General features: G+C 40.7%; 1 protein-coding gene across 2 annotated transcripts in view; it reads left to right on the forward strand.

Annotated features, from left to right (window-relative positions):
- maml2 (mastermind like transcriptional coactivator 2) overlaps positions 1 to 18,138 on the forward strand; it is a 58,185-nt gene that overhangs the window by 22,016 nt on the left and 18,031 nt on the right. The gene's annotated exons all lie outside the window — the stretch shown is intronic.

Genomic DNA, 18,138 nt, shown 5'->3' on the forward strand with positions numbered 1-18,138 from the left:
ACGGGCCACGGTCCGCTGTGATAAATAAACCCACTGGAAATGAACTAGCCTCTCCTAATGTGCCCTCCTTGGCTCTGCCTAATCATCGGGTCGTGCATTTGCTTCCAAAGAGCCGTAATTGTTTCATGTTAATGTTCAAAACTATTAACAGAAGCTTTTCCACCACAAACATCTACTACTGGGCAGCTTTTTGCTGCAGGAAGGTGAATTAATTTCAGTATAATTGTAGTTTTTTTAGTAAAACATTTACCCTTAAGTCACCTGTTATGAGCTTTTCACCAAGAATAGACGTCGCCATAACCTGTTATATGCTAAGAGATTATTACTTAGAAGTAGTTTTACTACTTTAAATGTTTGCTAAAAAATATACTTTGGAAAAATATGAAACTGTAGATTATACATAATTTATTGATTAGTTTTACGCAAAAAATGTCTCTTATCCCTTTCACTACATGACAAAATGTTTGCCTACAAACTCAAATCAATTTCTGATCGAAGGAAATTATATTCATGGCAGATTTCAAAGTGAAATTTAGAGGATTTTATTTTGACAAGCCAGACTGGAGATCCTTCCTGCTGCACCCTTTGAAAATGATTTTGTTGGTATGAAGACAGAAAATTCTTTCCTTTACCTCCAAAAAACAAGAGCGGAAATAAAAACGGACTAAATCTCTATCTACCTATTAGAAAATAGGTTAGTAGAGGATAAAAGACACACAGAACCTGTCTGCTGATTGGGGGAAAATAGTTTCTATGATTTTTTTTTCACTCTTGAAACTCCTTAGCTTTGCTGCCGTTTTTGTTAAATCTTTGTTTCCCTGGTTTGTTTTGGAGAGATTTGTAGGAGCTCTTTGCCTCTATCTTACCTGTGAATTGGTATGTTTGTCCTCAAACATAGTTTTTTCTCATGTTTATGGTTTGGTTTATTATGGTTTTGGGTCACTTTGTGCGAAAATGTTGCGTTTGTGGAGGATGTTGCGGCTCATATTAGTCTGGTGAAACAAGACTTTAGACTGAAAACCAGAAACCTGCTGCTGCTTTTATAGCATGAACCTCACTTATTTTAAACAACGTTGCTGGATGTGGAACTGTTTTCTTTATGGTTAAAGTCTGGAGAGCTTCAATCAAAGGATGACAACTTCCTGTGTTTGACACCAATCAAATGGTTTGACTTGCTGTAAAAACGCTCTTTGTATATTCAAATCTTTCCTTATAATGTGTCTTACGAATTCAAGGAGGTGTAACTGTAACTGAGAGTTTTTAGAAGGCCTGCACTATAAATATAAAAACTATCGTCATTGCGATATCAGCTTGTGCGACAAAAAAGTTTTAACACCTAGTGCTCCTCTGAAGTAAGCATTAAAGTCACGGAGCAGTTTTTGAAAGACATTTCAAAGTATTTCCCACACTAAAAGGCACACCTAAAAGCCTTCCTGGTTGTGCTTACTGAAGTCGAGGCAATTTTGAGAGGTGTACAGCGCTTTTTTCAAAATGTGAGGGTTATTGGAAATACAGTCATTGTTTCAAATATGGCTAACGTGTCGAACAAACACGTTTTGGAATTTCTGTGAACGCAGTGAAGGAATTCTGACTGACTCGCCTGATGCACCTTATAGTAGTGCGCCTTATATACTAGACCTGCACAATTAATCGCAAAATTAGCGTTATCGCGATTTCAAGCTGTGCAATATCCATATCGCAAAAGTCAGCAAAAATCGCAATAAATGGTAAACCTTAAATGCGCTAAAAAAGTCTTATGGCAGCTTGAACTATTTAATAAATTGAATAAATCCCTTTATGCATTTGACCAATCAGATGGAGCCCTTCACGTTGTTGAACAATGGGAGCTTTTATGTTAAATGTTCCCCTTCTAATTAGATGAGGGTCCGTTGGAGAATAATTTCAGGTATTTGAACTCTTATTTAATAAAATTGTTGTATTGAAATGGAAATGATGTATTGGTTGTTTTTAGTTTTGCTTTTTGTTCTTGTATCATGAGTCCCATCATCAATGCAATATAGATCATTAATATCAAGTTTTCCTCATATCGTGCAGCCCAGGTAATTTTCCCTTTAAGAGGGAATTCTGCCTGTTATTCAGCTGCATTGTGGGAGTTTGGATCCCCAAGCTCATCTGTTTAGCCTGAAGTAGTGGAAGCCAGGGGGGAAAAACAGCTGTCTTGTCACTAAAGACCAGGCTTTCCCAATTGAGCTGTGAAATCCACACACGTAAGCAGGATAATCTCCTCCACCCAGACCAAATATTGTATCCTGTGATGGAAAACGCTCGCTTCATGTGTGCAGCCTTGACCTTACGAGGTGTCGTTTGATGCGACTGCCGCATAAAAGCTCGTGTGACATCAAGGATTTCATCACATTTTCATTGTCCCCTTGCGCTTTTAGTGTAGTCTAAAGCGTTTCTGCTCTTATTAGTTTCACTCACTAGAGTTGTTTTCTTTCTGTTCTTTTGAATTCCTGGAAGGAATTCTTTAAAAATAAACAGTTTCAGATTTTTTTTTTTTTACTGTAAATGTTTGTAATAAAGACATTTCTGTTCAGCTCCCCCCCTCATAAATCAGCCTCTCACAACAGTTGTATCATCAGCTCGCAGTACAAACTGCTGTGGGAGCATGACCTCCTTTCCTCTGACCCCGATATTTTTCATTCAGGGTTAACATTCCTGTTTGTTTACACAACAATATTACCATGATTTACTGTTTATGCTTTCATTTAAAATCTTAAAGGGGTTGCTCTGCTATGGCTTTAAAACAGACATTTTGGCTTTGAATGCAGGGATCTGCAGCAACTTGGTGAATTTAACTGGAATAATTAAGTTTGATTTTTAAGTGACAGTTTACTTTCTTTTAGACTAGGATCATCTACATTGTCCTTCCCTATTTTGTGGTTTACACCGAGGCCTCCACCTTCCTTTCCTGAATGTGACATAAACCGGGTAGCACACATTTTGCAGCCCAAAGACCACTAGAGGCAGGCTGCTAAACACAACAATTTCATATTTAATTATGATAAAACTCATGTTAAAAAGTTACATTTGACATTGAAAATGACTGAACATGATCTATTAGTGCTCATATGTGTGCGTTTTTTGAGGTTTCCTCTTGATTGGCAGATGGGTAGACCAACAGGAGCTTCAAACTTTTCTTTGTCCCGCCCCCACTTTCTATTTTCAGACCAATGTTGAATTCTAGGACTCTGTTCCAGCCCAGAGCGTGCAGATTCCAGCGTGTGACGGCATCGATTTTCCTCTCCGGTGTATAAATGTCTGTGGGTCAGAGTGTGCAAAGTTTGTTCTTGACATTTGACCCTGCCCCTTAGGGAGTTGGGAGCTGCAGTTCAGTCCTGCTTGAGAACCATCTTGATGCTTTTAAGCCCCAAATCCAAACTTCAATGCAGAGTATCATCAGGGAGGCATCAGGTCCCATTTTTAGAGTTTTTAATATGTCTCGACTACGGATTTAAACCCACGATCTTCCCCGTTCTGAAGCCGACTGTCCACCACTCGGCCACTAAATCAGCCCCCAAAAATAACCCTGTTGGTCATGGCAGCAGTTTTAAGGGATGGTTATAAACAAATATACTGTCATCAGACCTGATTAAATTGATCGGAAACTGATAAAAAGTACATAAAGACAAAAAGGCTAAACGTCTATACTCCCGCAGGATCCGTGAATTTTAATTTAAACCAACAGAGCAGCATCTTCTTTTTTTTTTTTTGCATAAATTATTTTACAAGTATTTCAAGTTGCAGTGAATAATATGACAGTGTTATTACCCCAACTGGTGCTTAAAGGCTCATGATGAAGGATGGTGTCTTTCCATCATTTGGGCTCAACTTTTCTTTAAACTTAACATTATGCACTCTAAAAACTTACTAGTTAAAAATAATTTTAAAAAAATTCCTAGTTGGGCTGTTATTAAAAGGGCTAACTTTTTGCTGGATTTTGTTTTAGCTATGTTAAAAAAACATAAAACAGGTTAAAATGAAACCAATATAACCCCCCCAAATTAGTATTCCTTCAAAACATTTATTCCATCATGAAGAACTGAAGGATTGGGTTGAAGAAATAACCCAAGTGTTTCAAAAAAGTAGCTGATATTATTTTTAGATTTATCAGACTTTTGCTGATATTCATTTGTTTGTGGGTCGGTCTTCTTGGGAAAGTAAAATATTATTTTGTTTTTTTATATTTCAATATACCAATGATTTAAAACGATGAAGACTGCTTTTTGAAAATCAATATTTATACTTAATTTCATGAAGAATACAAATATAATCAGAACTATTTTGCTGATGAATGGAAAAGCCACAATTGTCACTACACTAAAGTAAAGTTGGTCAAATTTGTTTTAAATACAAAACAACTGAAAATCCACCAATGAAAATCACACATTAATTCTGAAGTTTTGTTCAACAGATTTATTTAAAAAAATAAATCAATGACATAAACCACATATGGATGGATTCCTGAAGGTTTTTGTTCATGAAAGGGCTTTGACAGCATTCTATTCTTTAAAAAATCACATTTGCTTTGATGAGTCATTTTTAACCAAGATGGATTCCAAATTTGCACCAATTTTACAAAGAACAAACGTATTCCAGATTTTGCTTCATGTCACGTGTGTCCAGGTACCAAAGGTTCAATCTGACTGAGCTCCAAAACTGCAAAAACTGAATCTAAAAACAGTAAAAAGTATCTTGTTTCAAGGAAAAATAGTTTTCCATCTTGCAAGTAAAATAGTTTTATTAAAAAGTTTTTTTAATTTGCAAAATAACCGTAGTTTGAGAAAACATGTCTTAAGGACTAGAATTTTTTTCTCAAAATCAAAAGACCATTTTCTAGCCCACTGGCATATTGTTAAAGAACATTTTTCAAATTTCAAGAATTTTTGCAATAAACAGCTGGAAACTAGTTGAAAATAGGACATGTAGGCACATTTTTATTTCTCTGCACCTTACTATAACAATTGTTGCTGTAATAAGAATTGAGTTTCAACATGGTGGGATCAACAAAGACTTACCGGTATATTTGATTATCTTATATTAAAAGGGGCAAAAAAATAAGAATTTGCAAGCACTGACATTGAATCTGTGGCTGTACAAACCTCCAATATGCAGAAATTCACCAGCATTAAAACACAATATTTGCTTTTTTCTTAAATTTTCTAACTTTGTGTGTCAAGTCAGAGGTTTCCACATTTCTTCTAGTTTTGAACTTGTTGAATTTAAGTCGAGAGATCCTGCCAATGTGCTGGAACGTTTAAAAAAATCTATCAATGTTAACAGCTGTTGCATCCCAGTAAGATACTCCCCTGCGGGGTGGGGTGGGTTCAAATGAATCCCAGCCTTCCAGGAGTATAATGGCTATTTTAAACCATGCTACACTAAACATTACAGAAACCTTTGGAAGTGTTTTGGAGTCGCATGAAAACTCTGTTTTATCCCCACAGCTGCTTTGCAGCGTTAACTGTGCATGAACGTCTGATCACATCATGGGAAAGTTGTGTTTTTCCACTCCAACAAATTACCTGAGAGCACGCCGCCTATCTTTCTCTTTTACCAGCTCCAACATGTGAAAAGACTTAAAGCATTGTTTTACAAGGCCTGAAAGATCAGTGCACAGAAAAGCGGCGTGCATGCAGAAACTTGCTTTGATACAGGGAAGGCTTTACTGCAACCTTGAACTCTCCCTGCCACCAGAATAGTCACCATTCCAGACTGCTTTGAGTGTATGACTTTATGGGAAAGTAAAATTAGGCAAGCAGTCAAGTTTAGAAAAAAATTAGAATTGATTTATCTGATTCCAGGTACATTAACCAAATAAGGGAACATGGTATTTGTTGCTCAGTTGAACTGGTTTTTGTTATGGGGACTTAAAGGCGTTCAGATTCAGGAACAACTGTGCGGTTTCCGTCCTGGTCGTGGTCACCCTCTTTAGGGTGCTGGAGGGATTGTGGGAGTTCGCTTATCCAGTCCATATGTTTTTTTGTGGATTTTGAGAAGGCGTTCGACCGCGTCCCCCGTGGTATCCTGTGGAGGGTGCTCTGGGAGTATGGGGTCCGGGGAGCCTTTCTGAGGGCTGTCCGGTCTCTGTATGACTGGAGTAGGAACTTGGTTCGCGTAGCCGGCAGTATGTCAGACCTGTTCCCGGTCCACGTTGGACTCCGGCAAGGCTCCCCTTTATCACCAGTTCTGTTCATAGATTTATTGACAGAACTTCTAGGTGCAGCCAGGGGCCGGAGGGGGTCTGGTTTGGGGACCAAAGGGATTTCCTCTCTGCTCTTTGCAGATGATGTTGTTCTGTTGGCTTCATCCAGCGTGCATTGGGGCGGTTTGCGGCTGAGTGTGAAGCGGCTGGGATGAGGGTCAGCACCGCTAAATCGGAGGCCATGGTTCTCGATCGGAGGAAGGTAGTTTGCCATCTCTCGGTGGGTGGAGTTTCCCTGCCCCAAGTGGAGGAGTTTAAATACCTTGGGGTCTTGTACATGAGTGAGGGAAGACCGGAGCGTGAGATTGACAGGCGGACCAAAGCGGTGTCCGTAGTCATGCGGTCGCTGTATCGGTCCGTTGTGGGGAAGAGAGAGCTGAGCCAAAAAGCAAAGCTCTCAATTTACCGGTTGATCTTCGTTCCAATACTCACCAATGGTCATGAGCTACGGGTCATGACCGAAAGAACGAGGTCCCGAATACAGGGTGGCTGGGCGCTCCCTTAGAGATAGGGTGAGAAGCTCGGTCACCCGCGGAGAGCTCGGAGTAGAACCGCTTCTTGTCCACATCGAAAGGAGCCAGTTGAGGTGGCTTGGGCATCTAGTCCGGATGTCTCCTGGACGCCTCCCTGGAAAGGTGTTCCGAGCATGTCCCACTGGGCAGAGGCCCCGGGGAAGACCCAGGACATGCTGGAGAGACTACGTCTCTCGGCTGGCCTGGGAACGCCTCGGGCTCCCCCTAGAGGAGCTGGAGGAAGTGGCTGGGACGAGGGAAGTCTGGGTATCTCTGCTTAGACTTCTGCCCCCGCGCCCATGTCCCGGGTAAGAGGAGGACGATAGATGGATGGATGGATGGACTTAAGGCGACTCTGTGACTGTCAGAGCAGTTTCTTAGTTAAAAATACATTCAGATTTGTTCTAAAAAAGTATTTTTATAAGGATATTTTATTATGATATTTAAAGAACCACTCTGATGAAAATTTGCATGTAGCGGTGGTGTGATCCTTTGGCATTTTAATGATGATCTAAGACACATTTAAAAAAAATGAACTTTAAATTTACATTTCTGAGTATTTCTTTTTTCAAATCGTGAGTCAGTATCTGACCATAAAATGCAGTGGGAAAAAGATGGTTTTATTTTTAACATCTTTCCAAAAAAAAAAGGGGGTTTGTTTTTAAGGTTGACCGTAATTTATTAAAAGATACTTCAATAGATAGATGGACGGATAGATTCATGAATAGATGGTAGAGGATGGATGGATAGATGGAAACGGGGATACTTGGATAGATGGATACTTTATTGATCACAAAGGAAATTACATTCCTCCATATGCTGATCAGATTACACACACAGTACTGTACATTTAAAGTAAAAAATAATTAAGGAAAAAGGGTAAAAATGTAATAATTAACCCAATAAAGAAAATAAAATGTATTTAGACTTCAATTGCTGGGAGGGAGTTTACTTTTTTTAAGACCAGAATTAGAATAATATCAATGTTTTAGTGTTTGTTTTTCTGCTGGTGATGAATTTATAGATGTTGCATATTTTCTGCACCACGACCCCCCCCCCCCCCTCCCATACCCCCCCACCCCAGCCACCCATACATAGTTTTTGCTGGGCTGGAGTCAGTGATCCTGGCCGTTCTTTGCGTCCGTTTGCCTGCGCAGACCTTATTTGGAATGTCAGGACCGATAAGAGTGGGAGTCAAATAAAGCTTCCCACTCGTTTTCTTTTCTCTTCTTCTTCTCAGCCGCTGTCTTTTCTTTTTTTTTAAACCAAACCAGAGGAAAGATCACTTCAGAGCACGAGCGCAAATTGATTGGACTCCTGGCCGGTCCAAATGCGTGTAATCCAAGTGAAGGCAGATCCTTCACAAGCATCCTCTTTTCAACTAGTGAAATCTGAAAGCTTTCCCCAGCGAGGAGGTGGTTTAAAACACCCTATGCGTGTGGTGGTGTTTTTTTCTTTTTCCCTCCTCTGAAAGCACGGAGCTTATCAAGACCTGGCTGAGTGAAGCACCATTAGCACGGCGTTAACCACTCAGCTCGGCTTTCCCATGGGGTTATGAAATGGATCCTGGTTTCAGGAGAAAACTGCCACAGCAGAGCTGTTGAGGAGCACTTTGCTGTAACCACATCAGATATTGACAAACACAGTTTCCTGTTTGGGAACTACAGTCGCTGCACTTCAAATGAAGCTTCAAGGAATTTACAATCTAAATAGTTGATATAAAAGAATAAAGCCAAAGAGGTACTAAATATGGAAGAGATTATCACACTTTAAGAATGCAGTTTTTTTGGCTGTCCTTCCAGTAGATTGTGAATTTATTTTGATGGCTTTTCTTTGTTGTGGTCAGAGCAATGGCGGGAATGGCTCAACAAGAGCGTCTTACTCAGCTCAGCAGCGGCACTGTTGGCTGTGGTCATACGGCAGCTGCATGCTGAAGAGCGGCCAGATGTTTGAGATGGTAAACTGAGCCTGGTGAGCAGGAAGCAGTCCTGCGTGCCGTAGGAATCGTCTTTGAAAACAGGAAGGGAGCTTGTTCCCTGCTTATGTGCCTTTTCCTGTGGCATGACCGGAGGCAGGCCTTGTGCTTGACAGTTGCTGGGAAAAGGTGCTCGTGGATATATGGTAATGGCCTTCTAAGGGTACAAAACCTCAAGCGGAGCTTTAGAGGAGTCCAGAAAAACACTTGTGCTTCAGCACAGGTTAAATTATTAACTTATACGGTATTGCCTTTTTTTTTTTTTTCAGCATCTCCTGGTGTTTTGCATTTTTTTACTTTAATGATCAGGTAAAAATAGTCGTGTTTTACTTTGACTATTTACCAGCAGATGACACGCCTCATCTACTTAAATGCACAAAATTACTTGTAGGAAGAGCTATAAAAATGATTATTAGTCATCTTTAAATCGTAGAGACCTTTATTTGACAGGGTAACAGCTTTTATGGATGGATGGATACATGGACAGATGGATGGATGGATGGATACATCGACGGTTGGATGGATGGATGGATGGATGGATGGATGGATACATAGACGGTTGGATGGATGGATAGACGGATGGATGGATGGATACATAGACGGTTGGATGGATGGATGGATGGATGGATGGATGGATGGATGGATGGATGGATACATAGACGGTTGGATGGATGGATGGATGCATAGACGGATGGATGGATGGATGGATGGATAGACGGATGGATGGATACATAGACGGTTGGATGGATACGTGAATGGATGGATGGATGGATAGATGGATACATAGACGGTTGGATGGATGGATGGATGGATACATAGACGGATGGATGGATGGATGGATAGACGGATGGATGGATGGATACATAGACGGTTGGATGGATGGATGGATACATAGACGGATGGATGATGGATGGATAGACGGATGGATGGATACATAGACGGTTGGATGGATACATGAATGGATGGATGGATGGATGGATGGATGGATGGATACATAGACGGTTGGATGGATGGATGGATGGATACATAGACGGATGGATGGATGGATGGATGGATGGATACATAGACGGATGGATGGATGGATGGATGGATAGACGGATGGATGGATGGATACATAGACGGTTGGATGGATGGATGGATACATAGACGGATGGATGGATGGATGGATGGATGGATAGACAGATGGATGGATACATAGACGGTTGGATGGATACGTGAATGGATGGATGGATGGATAGATGGATACATAGACGGATGGATGGATGGACAGACGGATGGATGGATGGATACATAGACGGTTGGATGGATGGATGGATACATAGACGGATGGATGGATGGATGGATGGATAGACGGATGGATGGATACATAGACGGTTGGATGGATACGTGAATGGATGGATGGATGGATACATGGATGGATGGATGGATGGATGGATGGAAAGACGGATGGATGGATGGATACATAGACGGTTGGATGGATGGATGGATGGATACATAGACGGATGGATGGATGGATGGACAGACGGATGGATGGATACATAGACGGATGGATGGATGGATGGATAGACGGATGGATGGATACATAGACGGATGGATGGATGGATACATAGACGGTTGGATGGATGGATGGATGGATAGACGGATGGATGGATGGATGGATGGACAGACAGATGGATGGATGGATACATAGACGGTTGGATGGATGGATGGATACATAGACGGATGGATGGATGGATGGATAGACGGATGGATGGATACATAGACGGTTGGATGGATACATGAATGGATGGCTGGATGGATGGATGGATACATAGATGGATGGATACATAGACGGATGGATACATAGACGGTTGGATACATAGACGGTTGGATTGAAGGACGGGGGGATGGATAGATGGTAGGCCCACACAATAAATCGCAAATTTATCTTTATCGCGATATCAAGCAAAAGTTGGCGAAAACAGCGGTAAATGGTAACCTTAAATGTGCTAAACAATCTTATGACAGCTTGAAGTATTTAATTAATCAAATAAATCCAGAAAAACACTTGTTCTTCAGCGGGGGCTAAATTATTACCGTGTATTGTATTGACTTTTTTTTAGCCTCTTCAGCTGTTTTGCATTTTTTAACTTTCATTTGCGGGTAAAAATAGTCGTGCAAGTATGATGTCACCTATAGAAAATGGCTCACTATCAGCTTCAACCGAATGAAGTCGATACAGTCGCTATTTGTTTGTAATACGGACTCCGCCCATTTGGAGCTAGACGTCGTTAGTAAGCAGTGAATGCTCAGAGTCGATCTGAGTCGACGTTTCTATGGCAACCCCTCTCGCCAATCAACTGTGTTTGTTGGAAGCCCGCACCCTTACTACTTGAAAGTGGGCTACACAAAATCTTTTCAACCTTTCACCCACGTTTATTGACGGATCTGATTGGCCAGTATTTAACTAGAATAACTCTCTCATAAGCTAACAACCCTTTTCTCATCATTTTATGACTTTATTCTCATTTAGTATAGACGTCTTTCTAATATTTTACAATTTCTTAACATTAGTTTATGACTATTGTTGTAAAATGCTGAATTCTTTTAAACATATTTGTACCACCTTTTCCTTGTAAAATGTTAATATCTTTCTCAGAATTTTAGAACTTGTTTAAAAAATGTTACGACTTTTCCTCCCCCATAATTTTTTCTCATAATTTTATTTATTCTAAACTCATAAAAATGTTGACTTCTTTCTCCTTTTTTTAAGACTTTTTTAACATAATTTTACAACTTTATTTGTGTTAACGTTTGACTTATTTTTAATTATTTTTTCTCATCATTTTATGACTTTGTCCTCACTTTTAATTTATTTCTATTTCTTTTTAGTGATCCGGTTGTAGATTTGTTTGGATTTTTAGCATTTTCCTTGGTTGCTTTTGTTATTTTGCCCTGTAATCTGTTGCTTTATGCTTTGTTTAGACGTTTCTGTTGGTTTTTTGCAAGCGTTTAGATCGGTTTGTGACCTGCTGCTCTGCCTTCATCTGTTTCCTGTCTTCACATGAATGCTCTCACCTACTTTCAGATTCTCGAAGCACCTGCTGCTTATTCGGACAATTCCTCTTTCCGAACGCAAATGGATTTCTTTTAACCATTTCTTTTCGTTGTTTCTCTGTTTATTTATGTTCTGAGATATATTCAATAATCCGTGACTGTACTCTCTAACATGCACACTCACATATGTTCTTTAAAGAGGACGCATTTGTCGTTACGGCATCAACGTTTTTGCTTCAAAAATGCGACAGAAACCAAAACAAAACAAGGAAAAGGTCGTTTTTTTAGGAGCACTAAGTGTTGTCCCTGTATTTTCATAAACTACGACGCTGCGCCTGGTTGTTCCCCGCAGTCCGAGGTGGATGTCTTTGTGGTGGAGGGTGACATGCAGATGAGAGGTGACAGTGGCGTCACCAGCTCGGTGCGCCACATGGCAAAGGGTGATGTGATGTGACAGCTTGTCACTGCGATGTTGCTGACCTGTGGTACGTGTGCAGCAGCGTGGTCTTGCTGGTGCTTGCCCTCCTGCCTCAACAGAGTCGTACTTCTTTGACTGTCGTCTGTGTTTTCTGGAGAGCTCAGGAAAAAGGATCTTGTGAATGGTTTGTGAAGACCTTCACCCACACCTCCACTTCTGACTGCGAGGCCTTCAGATCTGCAGGGTTACTCCACGAACGTCCAGATCCTGAGCATAAGCCACTCTGTTCTTAATGTTTAATACTGCTTAAGCAAAGTCTCTGTCATTATTGCGCAAGCTGTCTTTTATTAAAATGTCAAGTTTCTTCATGAAATGTTGGGTCAGAGCTGCAGCAGCTGATAAAACAAAAAATAAACATAATGGATGATTTCTCTTCAAAGGAGCTCTTATCATCTTCTCCAATTTCCCAAAGGCTGCCACAAAGCTGCCTTCCTCCTCCTCTTTTTTTTTTTTTTTTTTTTTGCACTGCTGCGGCAGTTCATCCTCCTCTCCTGCCCGCTCTCTGGAGGACCGCCTCAATCTAATACAACTGTGTCAGGAAGTGTGGGGATGCAAAGTGCTGAGGAGCCAAAAGTAGCCCACCTCTGCAGTGTGCTGCTTCGTCCTGACACACAACAAGCCTTTTTCCAGAGGCTCCACGCGCACAGTGCGCCGTGCAACCTCGTGGTTACGCCTGGTCCTACCTATGTTCTCATAGATTTAAACCTTTGGTTTACGCATTAATGCACTTTCCTGGTTGCATCGTCCTTTTTTTTTACCAGCATCTACTGATCTGATTAGAAACAGGCCCCTCATTGTTGGAAAGGAGGATATCATTTTATACCCGGCCTGATTTCTCTGTAAATTGCCTTTAATGTACTCGCTTAATCTCAGACGTCGCCCTTTTAAATAATTCAGAAAATTCTAATCATCCAGGATGTTATTTGGCTTCTGAATCACGACTTCCATAATTCAGCCGAGCTCCTCTCACTCCTACCAAGCAGATGAATTTTGTATGAAAGCCGATCACCTGCATCGATCTCTTGTTTCTTTATCTGGCAACAAACGAGCCGAAAGTCCCTCCTGCAAGAGCGTGCAACCTACAAACCCACATAAATAGTCTGTCTCCCTGGGAACACAATAGTTGTATTTATTCCTTTTATTTGAGTTTTTTTATTTTTTTCTTTCATGTCAGATGCAGAGAGGGAGGTCTCCCTCGCTCTCCGAGGAAGATTGCAACATGCTTTAGGGCTCTGGTGAAAAGATTAAAGGCTTGTGAGCTCAGTCTCTTGCTAAGCTACATTCTTGCGCAGGACCTGAAAACACACTTTCTAACCTTTTTACCAGCAGTTTGGGCTCCTCATTGGTTTGCGGATGGACAGATGGTACCGAGAGCTCACCCGCAGCCCAATCCACAGAGCTCGGCATCACCGCTCCACACACAAGCAGCCTCCTGTGACACGGTCAAGGGCAGGTTCCTCACTGCTGCCGTCAAGGGGAGTTCAACAATTCACACCAAAGGGAATCTGCACCTCTTTTGGTGGAACCACTTAGATTTCCCTTAGAAATTAGGTGCTTTATTTGGCTAAAAATTACAGTAAATGTTCGAAGCAGGTACTTCTCTTTCCTGAGACTGTCAATGATGGGTAGAGAGTGTGTTTAAAGCCTCTTGTGAAGCAGGAGTCACTTTCCACGCGGTTCAGAGCTTCTGAGCTCATTAAATGTTAATCAAAAAATCTATTTTCAGATCACTCTGAGATCAGTCATGAGGATTTCAGGCCATAGAGGAGGCCACCGCCTCTGAGAACCCAGCTGAGGGAGCTCTGTCTCTGAAAAGAAGAAAAAAAAGCAAACATCTTTTTATTCTATCAAAACGTACTGCCTAAAGATGAACTTCCTTTTTATTTTACGCTGAAATCCCCTCTTCGAGGTCTTTCATACAGTGACGGGGGGGTGACCCAGAGTCATGGCAGCTTTTCTGCGACGCACGCGGCGTCCTTCCATTATTCATGATGCGTTTGCACAGACGGTGCCCTGAACCATGAGAAAGGAGTCCAAAAAGAATCAGATGAGTTTTAACACACTGGAGGGCCTGTTTACGTCTGCATGCAGGAAATCTGCAGATGTCCAGCGATGCCTGACGGCGCAGACCTCAGAGAGCGCAGCGGACGCCGTTACTGAGCATTTACAGTCTCTGCCATCCTCTGCTCCCACGGCTTACAGCAGCCAATCATGGCAGCTTTTGAATCCTTTCTGTTGTTCGTTTTTGTGACTTTTAAAGACCCAAGCCGATTAAAAATGCGTTTTTTTGGTGTTTATAATATGCTTTTGTGGCGTTTTTCTGATGATACAGGACAAATGTGAAGAAAATTAAGCTTAAAATTGCTTTTCTAAGTATTTCTTTATTCAAATAATTGTTAATTTAGAAGCAGATAAATAAAAAAAGGTTTGGAAAAGATGGTAGTTGTGACATAGACGGTATGCTGGACGGGCCATAAGCCCGCTGCTCCACTCTGATGCGTCCGCTTGCAGACAAATGGATCCATGTGCGTCTTTGTTTTCCTCGTCTGAAATGGCCTCTGGCTCAAAACTCTACAACTGGGTTGCTTCAACTTTGCTCTCCATTTTTTGTTAGGTTGGGGGAGTGTGGGGCTGAGAGTGCGAACAGAAAGCTCTCAGCAACTAGGAGGGGAAGGGGAGCGGGGTTGCCCTCGACTCAGAGGCGAATTTCTGATGAACAATTGCCGCTCTGCAGAAACTATGTCCTAGAAAACGACACTGGTTTTTCTGATTCTGGCTAAAAACGGCATAATTAAAAGACCAGGAAGTAGTGAAAAAGTAAGATTTTGTCTACTAAGTAAGTTACATCCCATCAAATAGCTGTACATTTAAGGGACTGGTACAAAACAAGTTCAATCATATTTTTAAACGCTAATGTTTGTTCCTAAAGTTTTTTTTTATCACACAGATAATGATTTTTTTTAAATTTAGATTTCATTTTTTTGGGATAGTTTGTCTGCAAATAATTTTTATTGTTTTTTTTTTTTTTTAAACCAATGCACCAGATTTACGTCATAAAAAATAAAGCTTGAAAATTCTTTGCACTGGAAAAAAAAAGGTTGTTTTTAAAATGTTATTGAGGCATATTTCTGATGATAGAGGACACATGTAGAGAAAATTTAGCTCAAATTTGCATTTCTGAGTATTTCTGTATTCAAATAGCTGTAAATCAGGAGCAGATGAAAAAATTCAGTTTGAAAAAGATGGTGGTTGTGACGTAGAAAATGCGCCGGGCGGGCCTCAACCTCCCTGCTAGCAGTGGAGAGAGGAAGTGGGTTGCTCCTCGCCAACGTCCCACCCTCACCTCAGAGTTGAATTTCCAATGAACTACTGCCGCTCTGCAGAAACTATGTCCCAGAAAACACCCGGTTGTTGATTTGGGCCAAAACTGGTGCAATAATAATTCAAAGATCAGTGGAAACACTTTTACAGTAGATCAAAAGATGATTGGAGTGATTTAACAGGGATTTATGGAATTGCTCCACTTTTATAGACATTGAAATATAAAAATAAACAAGCTAAACTTGTTTATTTTTATTTTTCATTTAACAGGAAATTGGTGCTTTTTTATGTTATAATAGCAGTTTACCATAAAGTTTAAGTCACAGGGATTGGGAAACGCCACCAGCGCACACCTCTCCCCGTTACTGTCCTCTTCCCTTCAGCGTGTTGAAACACTCACCTGCGGTTAATGAAAGCGCTTTGGCGAAACCTAGAGATTTGCACATGGCGTACGCGTCTCTGAACTATTGTGAAAGCGGCAGGCGAGGAAACGCAAACATCACCTCGTGAGAAACATAATCAAAAGCAGGATTCACTCCAACCCTCGGGCTATGAATCATATTGAATGTAACGTTTGGCAGCAGGTGGAAATGACTCAAACTTGTTCCCACAGTGGAACAGACAACACACTGATACAGCGCTCTCGTTCTCAGGCTGTCGTCCGCCGGTTCCGCATCAGAAAAATCCGCCATTTTTCATGTCTTGATATATTTGTGGGAGTAAGATTGCAACGAGATAAGCTATTTATTTCCCAAAAGGTTGTTTTAATGACTCCTACACTCAAGTGGGAGATCAAATTGTTTTTGTTTTACCCAACAAAAAGAACATAAACTGTAGAGAGGAGAAGGACACTAAATTTGGATGTCTTAATGTTTTTACGAGGTGCTGGTGAAATACTTTTGAACGGAGGAGATGAGGAGCAGGAAAATCTGATATGTGCGCCGGCGTGCTGAGCAGAATCATAAAGCAGAGACTGTCTAACGAAGCACGGCGCTGGAAAGTATAATGTATGCAAATGAGCCAAACAGACAAAGGGCCCTTTTGTTCTCTCTGCCGACTCCATCAGATTCTCAACTACCTTTCCCTACATCCTCCTGTGATCAAACGTCGCATCAGAAGACGCTGCTGTCACCTCACTGCTGCGGCGTTTTTACACAGAACCCTTAAGGTTTAAGTACATTTATTAGATGACGATTGAAGCAAATGATACTTTATGGGTCTTTATTCCATTTATATCAAACCATCCTTTGTCTATTTATAAAAAAGCAATTTGATGCTGGGTGAAGTGAAATGGAAAATGTAAAGAAAGGATTTAAATGAGCAGTAACGCCTCATTTGAAAGATCTTTTCAAACTCCACATGTTCTGAGATCTTTATAAGAACACTTAACTGGATAGAAGTGTGATCATTGACTGTATATAGAACTGGACGGAGTGACCTTGACTCTGTCACGTTCCAAACAGGAAGTCAGGAAATCCCAGACTTCTATTGAGAAACAAATAGCTATTTCTCAGTCATTATATTTGTCAGAGTAACCATTCTTGCTCTGATGCTGGTTTTTTTTTTTTTTACATGTCCTTGTTAGTAGGTCAGATTTTTTCTGGCCCCAATATGATTCTGTGTCATTTAATTTTGAGTATTAAAGCCCCATTAGCTGCCACTCACCTTGGTGAGTGAATTGTTCCCATTCCCTGGGGGAGCGGGCAGCTGCAGACCCAGCCCCTTAATGCTGAATGTCTGAGGGTCCCATTATTTTAGAGTCTAGCTTGGACAGTCAAACAAACATAGCACAACTATTAACTAGTAAAAATGGGTGATAAGTAGTCGTCTGAGAAAGTTTGACTGTAGCTTCAGTATCTTAAGAGCTACTGACATTTTTTAACTTTAGAAATTCATTAAAAATTCCCAAAAATGAGAAACAATGACTTTCTTTTAAAATTGCTGTTGTATCATGAATATAATGTTGGGTATTTATGACTAGCTCATATAATGTTACTATTTATTAGTTTCGGTTGGTTTTGAGAGATTATGATTTTTTTTAAATGGCTGTTTCCCAGAGCTTGCACTTTGTAGACGGTCCCTTGTCACCTGTCTCACTGCCGCCTTTCCGTTTAATTCTCATAAAAAATAAACAATCATAATGGCTTTCTAGGTCATCGTTTGTGTTGAGACAAACCAAATGACACTTGCTGTTAGTATTAAACATTTATGAAAAGACTGAGTCTGAATCTGTGAATAGCTTGCTAGCTTCATCAAACTGTTTTGGTGCTCCTCCTGCTTAAATCAGCGCCGTATTCTGCTGCGCTTTATGCCAATAAAATCTTGTGATCCGTTTATTATATGCAGACTTATGGTAGAATGTTTATCTGAATTAAAGAGCTTGCAATATATAGTGCTGATCGAAAGATTAGTAAAATAAATATCTGATCCCTGATTGAGATGCAACATCCAATCGATTCTGAAACTCTGTGATCTGGCCTGATTTGCAATCACATGATCAAATCATTACTTTTTAACACTATTTTTTTTCTTTAGTGCAAGTTATTCAAGTTATAAGCTGGCCAATCAGATGCCTTAATAAAAGGCCGCA

This window comes from Oryzias latipes, chromosome 13 (assembly GCF_053564925.1).
Source record: "Oryzias latipes strain Hd-rR chromosome 13, Olatipes_Hd-rR_3.1".
Classification (NCBI taxonomy): domain Eukaryota; kingdom Metazoa; phylum Chordata; class Actinopteri; order Beloniformes; family Adrianichthyidae; genus Oryzias; species Oryzias latipes.